Source organism: Hemibagrus wyckioides, linkage group LG09 (genome assembly GCF_019097595.1).
Source record: "Hemibagrus wyckioides isolate EC202008001 linkage group LG09, SWU_Hwy_1.0, whole genome shotgun sequence".
Classification (NCBI taxonomy): Eukaryota; Metazoa; Chordata; class Actinopteri; order Siluriformes; family Bagridae; genus Hemibagrus; species Hemibagrus wyckioides.
The window spans coordinates 7,642,711-7,655,139 of record NC_080718.1 but is presented as its reverse complement, the minus strand read 5'-3'; the positions used below and the strand labels follow the sequence as shown (position 1 = coordinate 7,655,139).

At 39.2% G+C, this 12,429-nt stretch overlaps 1 protein-coding gene across 2 annotated transcripts in view; it reads right to left on the bottom strand.

Annotated features, from left to right (window-relative positions):
- Positions 1-10,625, bottom strand: part of esrrga (estrogen-related receptor gamma a) — a 122,721-nt gene extending 112,096 nt beyond the window's left edge. The window contains exon 1 of one of the 2 annotated variants that reach the window (XM_058399992.1): positions 10,405-10,625. The gene's annotated coding sequence lies outside the window, so the exon portion shown is untranslated. The remainder of the gene's footprint in view (positions 1-10,404) is intronic. The other variant, XM_058399995.1, reaches the window with a different exon arrangement.
- Between the last annotated feature and the right edge of the window lie 1,804 nt (positions 10,626-12,429).

Genomic DNA, 12,429 nt, shown 5'->3' with positions numbered 1-12,429 from the left:
ATGTGTCACATGTAAATTTTCATCTTGCTGCTCTAGAGCATCACACAGCTCAGATCAGAATAAATATCCTGCATTTAATACAGAGTAAACAAAATGTGCTTAGAACTTTAAATAATCATTTGCAAGCACCTATTTGTACAATGACTGAAAAAAATGCAGGTAACCCTACCACATTAGTAGTAGTTAACTACCCAGCTCGCTAACTCTCTATTCACATAAAAACAATGCAAAAAGCTCCAGTATTGAATTCTTGAACATCTGTGACTACAGTTAAATAAATCGCTGAGAATAAAACAATGCACATTTCCACTTAGATATTAAAATCCTACTCTCAGATCTGACAACTGCAAGCTAGTTGACTAGGTTGTTAGTTATTAGGGATGCCATTGAGACATTGACAGATTGCCTGCTCATGTTTACTCATAGTATATGAGAGGGGGAAAGGTGTTCTTTTGACATCTTCATAGTTTCATTGACATTTTTGAGTAAGCTAGTATACACAGATTTTGTGTGTGTGTTTTAATATAATGTAAAAAAAAAAAAAAAAGCACAATGCTTTTGTTCCAGTATTTAGTGTATTATACATGTCAGGCATTTTGCTTTACTTTCAACAGCAAGTGGGACAACTAGTGGAAGCCTTATATCTAATGTTAATTAATAAGAGAGTACTGTCTTTGCTCGATTCTCCAATCATGGTTCTACCTAACAGGCCCCTAATCTGGCTCTCATACCTCTTACCTGCTCCACTGGCTATCTGCCTACTCATCGCAGGTAAAGAGAACCAACCGGCACCAGTGCGCCCAGGGAGAGCAGGGTGAGCGAGCCAGAACGCTGGGTGTAAGCATTTCTCTTCACCCAGCACAACTGCTGATGTGAGAAAGATATCAATTGTGAGGATGTGTGTGTGTGTGTGTGTGTGTGTGAGAGAGAGAGAAAGAGAGAGACTGATTCCTGAAAGCAGTAGTGGTTTGACAGGGTTACTCTTGGGCTCCTGAATGATTTTTGCCATTTATAATCATTGTGCTACATCTCCAGAGACATCTGTCATTCCACTCACCATTGTGCAAAAAAAAAAAAAACTGTTTTACAGACTGAGAGAGCTATATTTTGTCTTTTTCTGTCAATGGAAGTGTGTGAATAGCACTCCCAAGATTTTTAGGTGTCATCGAAAGTGTAAGTGCTTTCAAAACAGAATGTTATTGCTGCTGAGCAGGGCTGTCGTTTGGGTGGTGCGAGGGGTATGGCCACACCAGGCCCCACCTTCAAGGGGCCCCTGCATCCAGGAAAAATATTTTTTACAAAATTAGATTAAAAACATAAATATCCTGATTGATTGTAGCGTTTTAGTTGATTTTATGCAAAAAAAACCTAATTTTAATTTTAATAACTTAACTGTACAACATTATCTAACAAGCTATATAAGGCTTTTTTTGGACGCTACTTCTGACCTGCCCAAATGTTTAAAAGAATAAGGAATCACAAGTATTTACATATGTACTGTAGGCACACGATACACACACATTCAAATATATCATTTTAGGATGTTTATCATGAATATTGACAAGGGCCAACATGATACATTTGCATCATTTTGGAGAACATCCTCCTTAGTAAAGATTTGGTCTATAAACTGTAAAATCTCAGGTTTACAGCACCCTCTTTAAGATCTAGGAATCGTTCCTAATCTGTTTATGTGCTAGAGGAATGAGTGTGTGAGTATGTATAAGAAACTCCACCACAAGTTCCACCATCAGACAGTCCTCTAGCTTCAGACAAAGATAATGACTTTAATTAAAAAAACAAAACAAAACTAGAACAGGTTCCAGTGAAAAAGAGCGAATAACACACAAAGCGAGGCAAGATGCCAGTCGGCACTGTCCTGAGGGACGTCTCTCTCCCAGCAGCTCTGAGAACTCCCCTTACTGGAGACGTAGCAATGTAGCCCCAATTCACTCCACTGCTCCCAAAGCTCTTGACTTCGATTCAGAGAGAGAGAGAGAGAGAGAGAGAGAGATGTACCTCAGTGAAACAACATGATTCATGAAAATGTCACACTGACGGAGCTCAAACTGAGAGCCAACAGTCTGCACTCCCAAAATACCTCCTCTGACTAATGTCACTGCAAGAGACACTCACACTCTCTGTTTTCCTCTTTCATAGACTCATACAACCAAAAAAAAAAACCAGACACCAATATAGAACAAGACAACAGCAAATCCTTCATGTGCCATGTTTGTGACTATATCACTTCTATTACACAATAAATGCATTAATCTAAAACATGGTAGCAAATACCACTAGAACATTCCTCTCTCTGCAAGACAGCTACTGAAAGCTTTACAAATTAAACTGGATTGACTTGGAGAACCAGTTAAGCTATAAACACATCTTAGCGTCCTCAATCTGCAGCTAATTAAACGCTCTTGTTTCACAATTGCACTCGATCTGTTCTAAATATGCATAGCTACTCCAAGGGAAGATTTTTATTTGAACCCGAAAACGTTACACAGACACTAATAACGTCCTTCCTAGCAGCATTAAGCACACGTATAAAAGCGACATTTGTACAGCTACAGTGCATCTGTACGAGGATTTGCTGCCATTTTATTCTGGATTGCTGAAGTGGCACAGGCCTGAGCTTTTGTTGCGCATTTGTAGGCAAGTGATTCAGTTTGCTATAAATATGTCTGCCCTTTCCGCTCGGCCAGCACAGAGCATTACCAACTCTCTATGTTCACAACCAGCGCCACCGCAAATTCACGCACACAGAGAAGAACACGGGTATAAAACAGTGATGTATGTGAAGAAACAGACAGACAAATTAAGAAGTCAGGAGTCACTGATGTGACACAGTGGAGTTCCAGTAATGCCATAATTCGTTTCTTAGCATCTATCTACTTTACTCAGACTATGTGGACATGTGGGGGAAAAAGGTTGTACTTCAGTGTCGGGGTGCATCAAGAGGGTTTTTCATCTCTTACTGAATGAAAATATGCCACTGATGGTGTCACCCTGGGAGCTTCAACTCTCCCTCTTCCACCGTAGTCTTATCTAAACAGCTGGATCAAGAGCAGCTGTCAGGAGGCCACTATAGTTTATATGGCACTTGATTGTGGTAAATGCAGAATATCATTCACATTGCAGGGATTTCCGGGAGCTAACTTGCATGTTATATATTGAGGAATGTGAGGCATGTGACTCACATTTCAGCAGTAGATCAACATTTTGAAATAGTCCTGAATGCAGTTTGAAAAGGCTTCAACAGCTCATCATTGCCCTTGGAAATTTATGCTGCTTTTCACTTCCAAAAATAACAATGAAACGACACAGCTTTTTCTTAACATAGTAACACAAAAGTCCACAGCCATGAGCAGAAGTGAGGTACGGCATAGCCGAGCATAGCCCTCCCTGCATACCCCACTGAAACCTCTCATCAATCTATGACCAACGGTGAAGCCAAGATCATGTCAATGCCAGCAAGAACCCAAGAATCCAGGTCATCATGATGCTAAAGCTTACAACCATTTGGTAAAAGCCATCCACTGCAAAGGGCACTATAGAAACGGGAAGCATGGAGCCTATCTTCACCTCCTATCCTTTGGAAGAAGCAGCTGCTTGTATCCACTTAAGAACACCACCTCCTCCATCTGTGATGGGACCATGGGCAGAACTCCACTAGATTCCTCCGGCAAGTCATTGAAACATCTTTCCATTGCATAACCCTTCAAGAATTCAAACATGTGCGTCTAAATGTGATAAGATGAAGGAATTAGCTATTAATGGATGTAAACATTAATAGGTCAGGAATGGAATGGAAAAAGCATGACTCCCTTTCAGGCTGATCTGGCTTGTACTGCAGGAGGATATTTATATGTAAATACACGTGATGTGGGAGCTCTGGTTTCAATGAAAATACTTAAGCAGTGATGTGATACAAAGTCCCATGGCTGAGAGAGAATCAACAGCACAGAGACAACATCCCCACCTCCTTCTCTGCTCCGGCACATGGCAAGTGGACCAGGGGAAAATATGACATAGGGCAGCACCGAGGGGTCACGTAATGAATTAATGGCTTTATGTCTTATCACTGCAGCCGCTGATTAAAAATAGGCCTTCAAGTTGAAATCAGATGCTGCCGGAACAGGCTAAGAAGCGGAGTATTTTTAGTGGGCAGATGATGAGCGAAGGACTGGGATCACACGGAAGGCTTCACTGCACTGCTTAAGATGGAGTGCGACAAAAGCACATTGGCACAGTCCAAGTGCTGGGGGGAATTGGGCTTATAAACCAGCCTTGGAGATTTCTGCTCTCCCCTAATAGGTTTTGTTACAAGACAAGCTTGACACTGCAGACAAATAGAGAGACATAACGATGGCAAAATCACATGTTTAGCAAAATCAGAAAAAAGCGGATGAACTCATGTGCCATTTGACGCCCCGGTACACCTCGTCTAATGCCAAAGATCTGAGTTAAGCCTGGGTGAGCATGTTACCTCAGCACATGGCCAGACCCCACACCAAATGTGACCACCACTGAGCAAGGTTAACAGACCTAATAAGAATTGGCTCTTCATCTGGAGCACCTGTGAAACAGAGACATTTCCTCCTGTCCCCTATTAATAAAGCTCATTACACTTCAACTAGCCCTGTTAGACAAATCATTCACTGACATTTTCAAATCAGAGATAGAACGCTGTGCTTTCCATATCTCAGTTCCTCTCCTGCAAAAATTGTGGCTCGCTTCAGTGAAACCAAAAAAAGTTTGATGAAAGTGAGAAGGAGTGAAGATAGATAGGAAACAGGCTTCGCCAGTGGCAGCTTCAAAAGACCGGTGACTCCAGAGCACGGAAAGAACACAGCAGGACCAGTATATGTCTGAAAAAAAAACAACAACAACAAAAAACCAAGCTGCACTCCTACAGTGCCAATTCATTTCTCCTTATGAAACTGTTTAAGTTGGAGGGCTTTTCTTCTGGGAGGCTCTTGGCCAGAAGAGCCTGCCGCTATATTAATTTCATCCCCTTACCTTTTGCAACCCGGAGACCTCTGACCTGCCTTACCTGTATAAATAGAAAGAACTAATTTACCAGCGAGAAAGCGCTGAGGGGCAAACATGTCCTGGGTAATGAAGTGTTCAGCTTGTGCATGATTAACCAGCTGGTGGGGGCGGGGCAGGAACCACAGTCCATGAAATAAGGGGTAAAATTGATTAGCAATTTTCATTTACGCAGCTAAACAAAAGCTGATTTGCATATCTGACTGGTAAGTTAGTGTGGTAAAAGGCCTTGTGTAAGTCTTAGTCAAAATAATGGGAACTTTTAGAGGTGGGGGACAGACCTCAAAGCTGGCACTAAGTTCCGACTGATAGCTTTGATAGTACCATGATTGATTGCCCAATTATTGAAATTAAGCATGAATTTTAAAACGTCTCCAACGTGTTAAAGATCCCAAGTTATCTAATGCACTCAGATACACTGTATGGCCAAAAGTATGTGGAAACCCGAGTATTAAACATCCCATTCCAATACCATGGGAATTACAATCGAGTTATTCCCTCTTTGTTGCTATATCAGCCTTCACTCTTCTGGGAAGGCTTTCCACTAGATTTTGGTTTGTGGCTGTGGGGATTTGCCCATTGAGCCACAAGAGTGCTAGAGGATAGGCACTGATATTGACCTGGTGCTCAGCCATCATTACAGATCATCATTACTGTTCATCCCAAAGGTGTTCAGTGGGTTTGAGGTCAGAGGTCTGTTCAAGCCACTCAGGTTCTTATACTTTAAACTTGGCAAAACCATGTCTCCATGGTACTTGCTTTGTGCACAGGGGCACTGTCATACTGGAACAGGTTTGGGCATCTTAGTTCCAGTGTAACACTACAGCATACAAAGAATAAATTCTATACAATTGTGTTCATCAAATTGGGTGTGACGGTCAGGTATCTACATACTGTTGACCATTTAATGTACATAATGTATGTATATGGGTATTAGTGAATCATTAATAGAGCAGTTTAACTCATGATAATGAACATTCACAAATGATAGGAACTTATACCTCCTCCAGCACACAGTTATTGGTCATACTACAAACTTCATCACACATATTGGTTAAAGTACTACAAAACTGAAATTGACTGATTGTGTATCATAACCTGGTTTTTAAAGAATCTGGACATTTAACCAACACATCAGGTGTGGATGTATTGATCATGGTGGAAGGACATGCCTGTCTTTATATTTTTGATATCTATGTTTTACTTTTCCTGTCTTTTCCTGTAGGAGGAGGAATCATCATACTGAGGCCTATAAGTAGGATCGTAGGATATTAAGTTAATGAAAATCAGACCCTAAAAACACCTCACTCTACATATAATGTCCAATATTTCATGCTATCATCTAGATTAAAATCCCTTTTAAAGCATATGTTAAAATGTATATGTGTAACAATGTATTGCTATGCAATAATGTGACAATGTGCATTGTGGAAATGTACAATTTACCAGGTGGTAATGTACATTTTATTCATTACACTTTTAATGTTATTGCACTGTCTGAACACCAGAGGTCTGTGCAACCTGTAGAGTTAAACAGAGAACCTGCGAGATTGTGGAGTGATTGATCGCAACGGATCACAATGACCAACAAGTGTTATAGGTTGTATGGTTACCATGTAATAACCATTAAAAAGAGATCTTCAGTAGCTTTCAAAAGGCACAAGCTGCAGAAAAACGGTCATTTTAGCCGACTTTGGAGCTCTGTTTCTGGCTAAAATGTCTCCTCAGTCAATCATTCTTGTTTTCTGGGTAAAATTTCCAGGAAAATTAATAAATAATTGTAAAAAAAAAGTTATTTATTTATTTATTTATTTTATTATTATTATTTTTTATAAATGTATAAGATTTTACAGTTAAACCTGTTTTATGTTTTGTTAACTTTATTAAACCTCAGTTCAAAAGCCACCTTTGTTTCTATTTTCTATTTATTTACCTGTACACAGACAAACATTGAAAAATAAATCATAAAAGTCTTCTTTTTTTTTTAATTCCTTCATTAAAATATTCCTTTGAATTGAATTTCAATGGTGAATGGAATTGAATCATAATCCTGAATTGAATCGAATTGTGACCTGACCATGAGTGTGTTTTAACCTCCCTAATTACAAAACATGACTAAAACAAACATTATTTTATCCTGAAATTACATTTATTATATATAGTGTGTAATATTATATAGCCTTAATAGTTAATGTGAATATTTAGCTGCTCAACCATTTTTATCATAATAAAATGACTAAAGTCCTTGTTAGAGAAGGAATATTACCATTTTGTTTGCTGAATTAAATATTATTTTTTAAACAGAAGCTGGAAAAGTACTTTTATTTCCTCTAAAAGAAATTCTCATTGAAATGACCTTTTCTTTCAAAATAATTCTCTCTCTCTCTCTCTCTCTCTCTCTCTTACTACACTTAACAACTAAAGAACAGGAGTCATCCTTGTAAACTGTCTCATAATTGCACACATATCATTTATTAGTATCAAAGCTTCTACAAACAACAACAACAACAGATGGTTGTTGACCTGCAGGTGAAATATTAAAGGAAAGTAAGGAGTCAGGCCACCACAAGCCTTCAATACACCTTGGTATAGATTTAACAACTCTCTGGAAGTGTACTGGAAGGATAAACACCATTCTTCCAAAAGATACTTCCTAGGTTTGTGTTTTGATGATGGTGGTGGAGCAAATTACTAAAACATGGAAGAACGTGCCATCAACTTAACTATACATACCATTGACTTGGATTTGGAGCTGTATTTATGCTGCTGGTCTTTTCAAGATAATTGATAGAATAATGAATTACAACAGGTCGCACATTATTTTATTCCAAAACCTAATGCGCGAGTCATTTTCTTTATATTAATTTTTGTTCATTTTTATCTTGGGTACCTGATCAGTTTACTTACAGAAACACCAATATTTATTTGGTCTATGTGTCCTAAAAACTCCTTACTGCACTGTTTCCAGTCTGAGCTTTATTTTTTTCTGTATGTTTAGAATGCTTAAAATACTAGAAGTGGCCACTCAGTACCAGACATGAAAAAGTAGGGCTATAGACTAGCTGACAGATGCGAATGCAGCAGAAAACAGAGCAAAACTTCTCCCTAATACAATGTACACAACCCTAAATTTAATTTTCTGCAAGATTACACACAATAATTACTAGCTTTATAAACCCCATAACTAATGGCTTCCAATTAGACGATCTATATGTATTGATCTTTTAAGAGTTTGAAGGTAGGAGTAACACGCTTAGTCTTAAAGAAAACACAGAGAGCCTTCTATAAAATGGAGGGGAAAAAAAGCAAAATGCTGTAAATGCTGTAGATGCCGTGGGTACAGAACCAGTAAGCCTTTGACTGTGTCTGTCTTAAAAGTGACATTCAGCATATCTGAATGTGCGAGAAGATTTTTAGCAATTAACTGTTAATATCTTTGTTTAAACTTAAAAGGTCCTTCCTGCATGCGTTCCACTGGGACATGGATTCTGTAGTGGACCTGCAGAATTACAGAGAGCCAAATATCGATTGGTTGTGCACACCATGTGTAAAAGAAGAAGACAGCAAATGGCAACTTTGTGGTTATCTTATTTGCTCCAAGAAAACAACCTGGTTGTATTTGAAACTCTCTACCTTTCCCTGAACGGTAGGTGAGATTGCATAATCATGACTCTCCAAATTAAAGCATTTCCTGGAAATCAGTTCTAACACAAAGTGAATCCTAGCGCAGCAATTGTGCTGTTTTGTCCATTTGCGCTCCATGGCACTTAAGGAAAAACTCTGAGGTCAGCTTTCTCTTCTTTTTATACAGACTTTCGATATCAAAAGTGAAAAGCATTGGCAGTCCAGGACAAACAATACCATCGCAGTGTGCTGCTCGCTGATTGATTGGATTCATCTACCACACTGTTTATCTTGCTTGTTAATTATTTAAAAGGTGAAAGAATGTGGGTTCGGTATGTGGACACTGCTAATAAACCAATGAAGACTTCCTTCAAGAATCCGCATTTCCAACTCACCCCAAGCAAATCTGAACATTAGAGAACATGGGAACCAAATAACTTGACAAATAATGCATCGTTGCAGTTTCACGTCATTAGAAATACATGATTCTTAGATTACATAAAAATAAATGAATCGGTTACCAATGTATCAGTTACTAACGAACCCTAACCCTGTGTCTGTGAATTAGATCCATGCAGGATCTCTAGCTTTCTCTAGATCTTGAGATAACTTGTTTAACTTCGACACAACTCCAACAGGGGTCAACGTGAAGAAATAAGTCTTTCCAGAATCAAGCATTAATCTAAAGGATTAACTATCCAAATACGACGTTCCGAGCCAATTAATAGATGCATATGCGAACAAGTGCCGGCAGGAGCTTTTAATGACATACTTCATGGGAAGTCAAAAGACCAATTAATGCATACAGGCCTCTTGCAGATCAAGAAAAAAAAACAATCCAGTTAAAACAAACGGCCTACTCCATGGCCATTCCCCAGAATACACTGGAAAGTAGGAAGAACTTTAAATAATTATGACAGTGGAATACTAATCAGGAGATCTACTTTGCTTAAAGTCTAGAGGATTTTACTCAGCAAAGCAAAGCATGGATTAGAAGTAAATGGAGGCTTAAAGGAGCAGTGAGATATGCTACACAAACTGAAACGGTATGGAATGGTTGGAAGATATGTTCTGACCAGAGAGAGAACGTTGGTGTGTTGGTGTGACAAGATGTGACATGTTCAAGAGACTCTGCTGTTGGACTGGATGGCTTTGATCAGATGTTTGGATTATGGAGGTTATCAGTTGAGGACAAAGATAGTTTAGAAAGAAAAATGACTTAGCAATGCAGTACTGTTGAAAGGTCTGAGTGAAAGGTCTTTTCAGAAAATGACCAATACATGTTTCATTGCGTGAGTGACCTGGATTAGCAGGTAGAATTCACATAGTTACAGTTTACTCCATGCTCTACATAATCATCTCTAATGACATCCAGCTTCTACTATCAAACATGTTCCTTTATTAATAATGGTTCTGAAACATTCCAAAGAGACCTACATAATGGCCTAAATCCAACAGTACAGTATATTCCTTCCAAATATACACATAGATTTAATGAGAATACTGTAAACCATGTCATATGCCAACACTGTAATAAAGCTTTTCAGTTCTTTGAGAGCTAAAAATGATTGCCAAAGTTTGGCAGCGCACTCATACAGTCTCACCTAATCCCCCTGTCAAGAGCATTAAGCGTTTAAGAAGCAAGCATCACACAACTAGCACTAGCACAAATCACAGCTTAGTCGAGCCTGGTGGGTCAGTGGGTCCCTCGTGTTCCTTACTTACACAGGATCCTGGCTTCCCTCTAAGAGTTCTCGGGTGCAGGTTTTCTGTCTTCTGTTTTTTTTTTTTCCTTTCAAGGACAAGGACGTCCGCCCTCCGGCTGCCTCTTGCTTTTCCTCTTCTTCATCAGCGCAGGGACCACAAACACACACACACACACACACTCAGAGAGAGAGAGAGAGAGAGAGAAGGGGGGAGAGAGAGAAGTCAGAGAACGAGAGAGGACGAGCGAGTGGGAGAGAGAAGAGAAAAGAGAGGGAGAGGGGGTAAAAGCTTGCCTGCTTTTCCCCGGATAGTCTGAATCAAGGGTTTCGCAATTCTCTCGAAATCATTAAGCAGGACCTTAGCTTCGCAAGTGAGGAAGAGAGAGAGAGGAGAGCAAGCGAGAAAGCGAGCGAGAGTGAGAGAGAGTGAGAGAAGGAGAAAGAGGGAGAGGGAGAGCGAAAAAGACTGCTGGGCTAGCTGACCGCCTTGTTTCCTCTCTGCTTGTGTACTAGTACACAGCTCCGTTTCTGAGCTCGTGCTGCAGAAAAAGAGACACTTTACCGAAACACTGGCAGCATCATGTTTCAAGAAAACGGAAAGCGGGATCTTTCTCTCTATAACAGGAGCAGCAAGCCCCTGGAGTCCAACACACACACACACACATACACACACACACATACATATACACCACCTTCCTACACACAACTGTCCGATGTAAAGGATGTCCCTTGTTCAACCCCCAAAACAACCTTGAATGAACAACAAACAAACACACCAGCTATTTCAGGAGGGCTCAGATTTCTGCAAATCCTCCAGAAAACACTTACTGCACTCTTCATAAATCAGCACTTCAGGTGCTGCGACTGTGACTGCTTGCAGGAAACACACAGACACAGCAGAGTGGAAAACACTGAGGCCAAGCAGGGCTGGTTTCCGAGCCTTGTGACCTGCAGCTATCCCTCAACACACTGACAAAAGGCTTCGCTTTAACCCCTTCAACTCCTGAACGCATCAGCGGATCTAAAACTTATATGCTTATATAACTTCATAACTCATAATTGCACACATTACCCTCACTGCAGATGTTAAACAAATGACCTTAAATAGATAAATACTTTTTATTTTATAGTAAAAATTGAACACAAAGTGTGTCAAGCAGCATCACTGCTTAAAAAAACATAAAATATAAAATAAATCAAATAAATAAAAAATTTAGCAAGTGAAAATATTTTAAAATATAGTTAAATTTGTTATTTTACTTATTTTATTTAAGAAATCATAACAATGTAATACAAAATTATTTCTATACATATTATACTAATAAATTGTTTTTTTTCTTCTAATTTGAATCTTGTTTTTTTTAAGTGCAAAACTATTTCAATTAGCAAAGCAAATGGCTTAAAATATTCTTAATAATCTTACATTTTTTCTATTGCAATCTTCTAACAGGAAACACTAGCCACGTTTGTCTCCATCTGAGGTATTTCCACGTGCGAAGCTGCCGTTCGTCGTAATGCACACGTGAGTTCTAGTGACTGTTGGTTAAAAGTGCCGAGTCTGCATTCTTAACGTAATCTCTCCTCAGTCTTATCCTGGATTCCCATCTGAACATTTCCTAACATTTTAAAGACAAGTGTCCTGCTCGCAAAACATGTGCTGTGAGTGATCCGAATAGCGATTAGCGATTCTGCTGAAGCTTAAAGGCACATGATGTGTAAGTTACTGTCTTGACTCGTCGCTACTTAAAGGAAGCTGTCATTCCTTTACCAAGGGTCATGTAATAATCATGTGATTCTGCAATAACTTGCGCTCTGTGCTTATTAGTTTAATTTACATTATCATGTGACTTTGAGTTCATTTGAATCTTGTCCCTGCCCCTTTCTTGTCATTGTTGTATTCTCTGTTCAGCCCTTCATTATTCCCATCTATTTCTAGTCAGACTTCCTGTTTTTTCCCCCATTTTCTATGTTCAAATGTACACCATGCACAACATGTCATTTTTTTTGTTAATTTTTGTTAAGAAAGATGCCTTCTTTGGTTTAT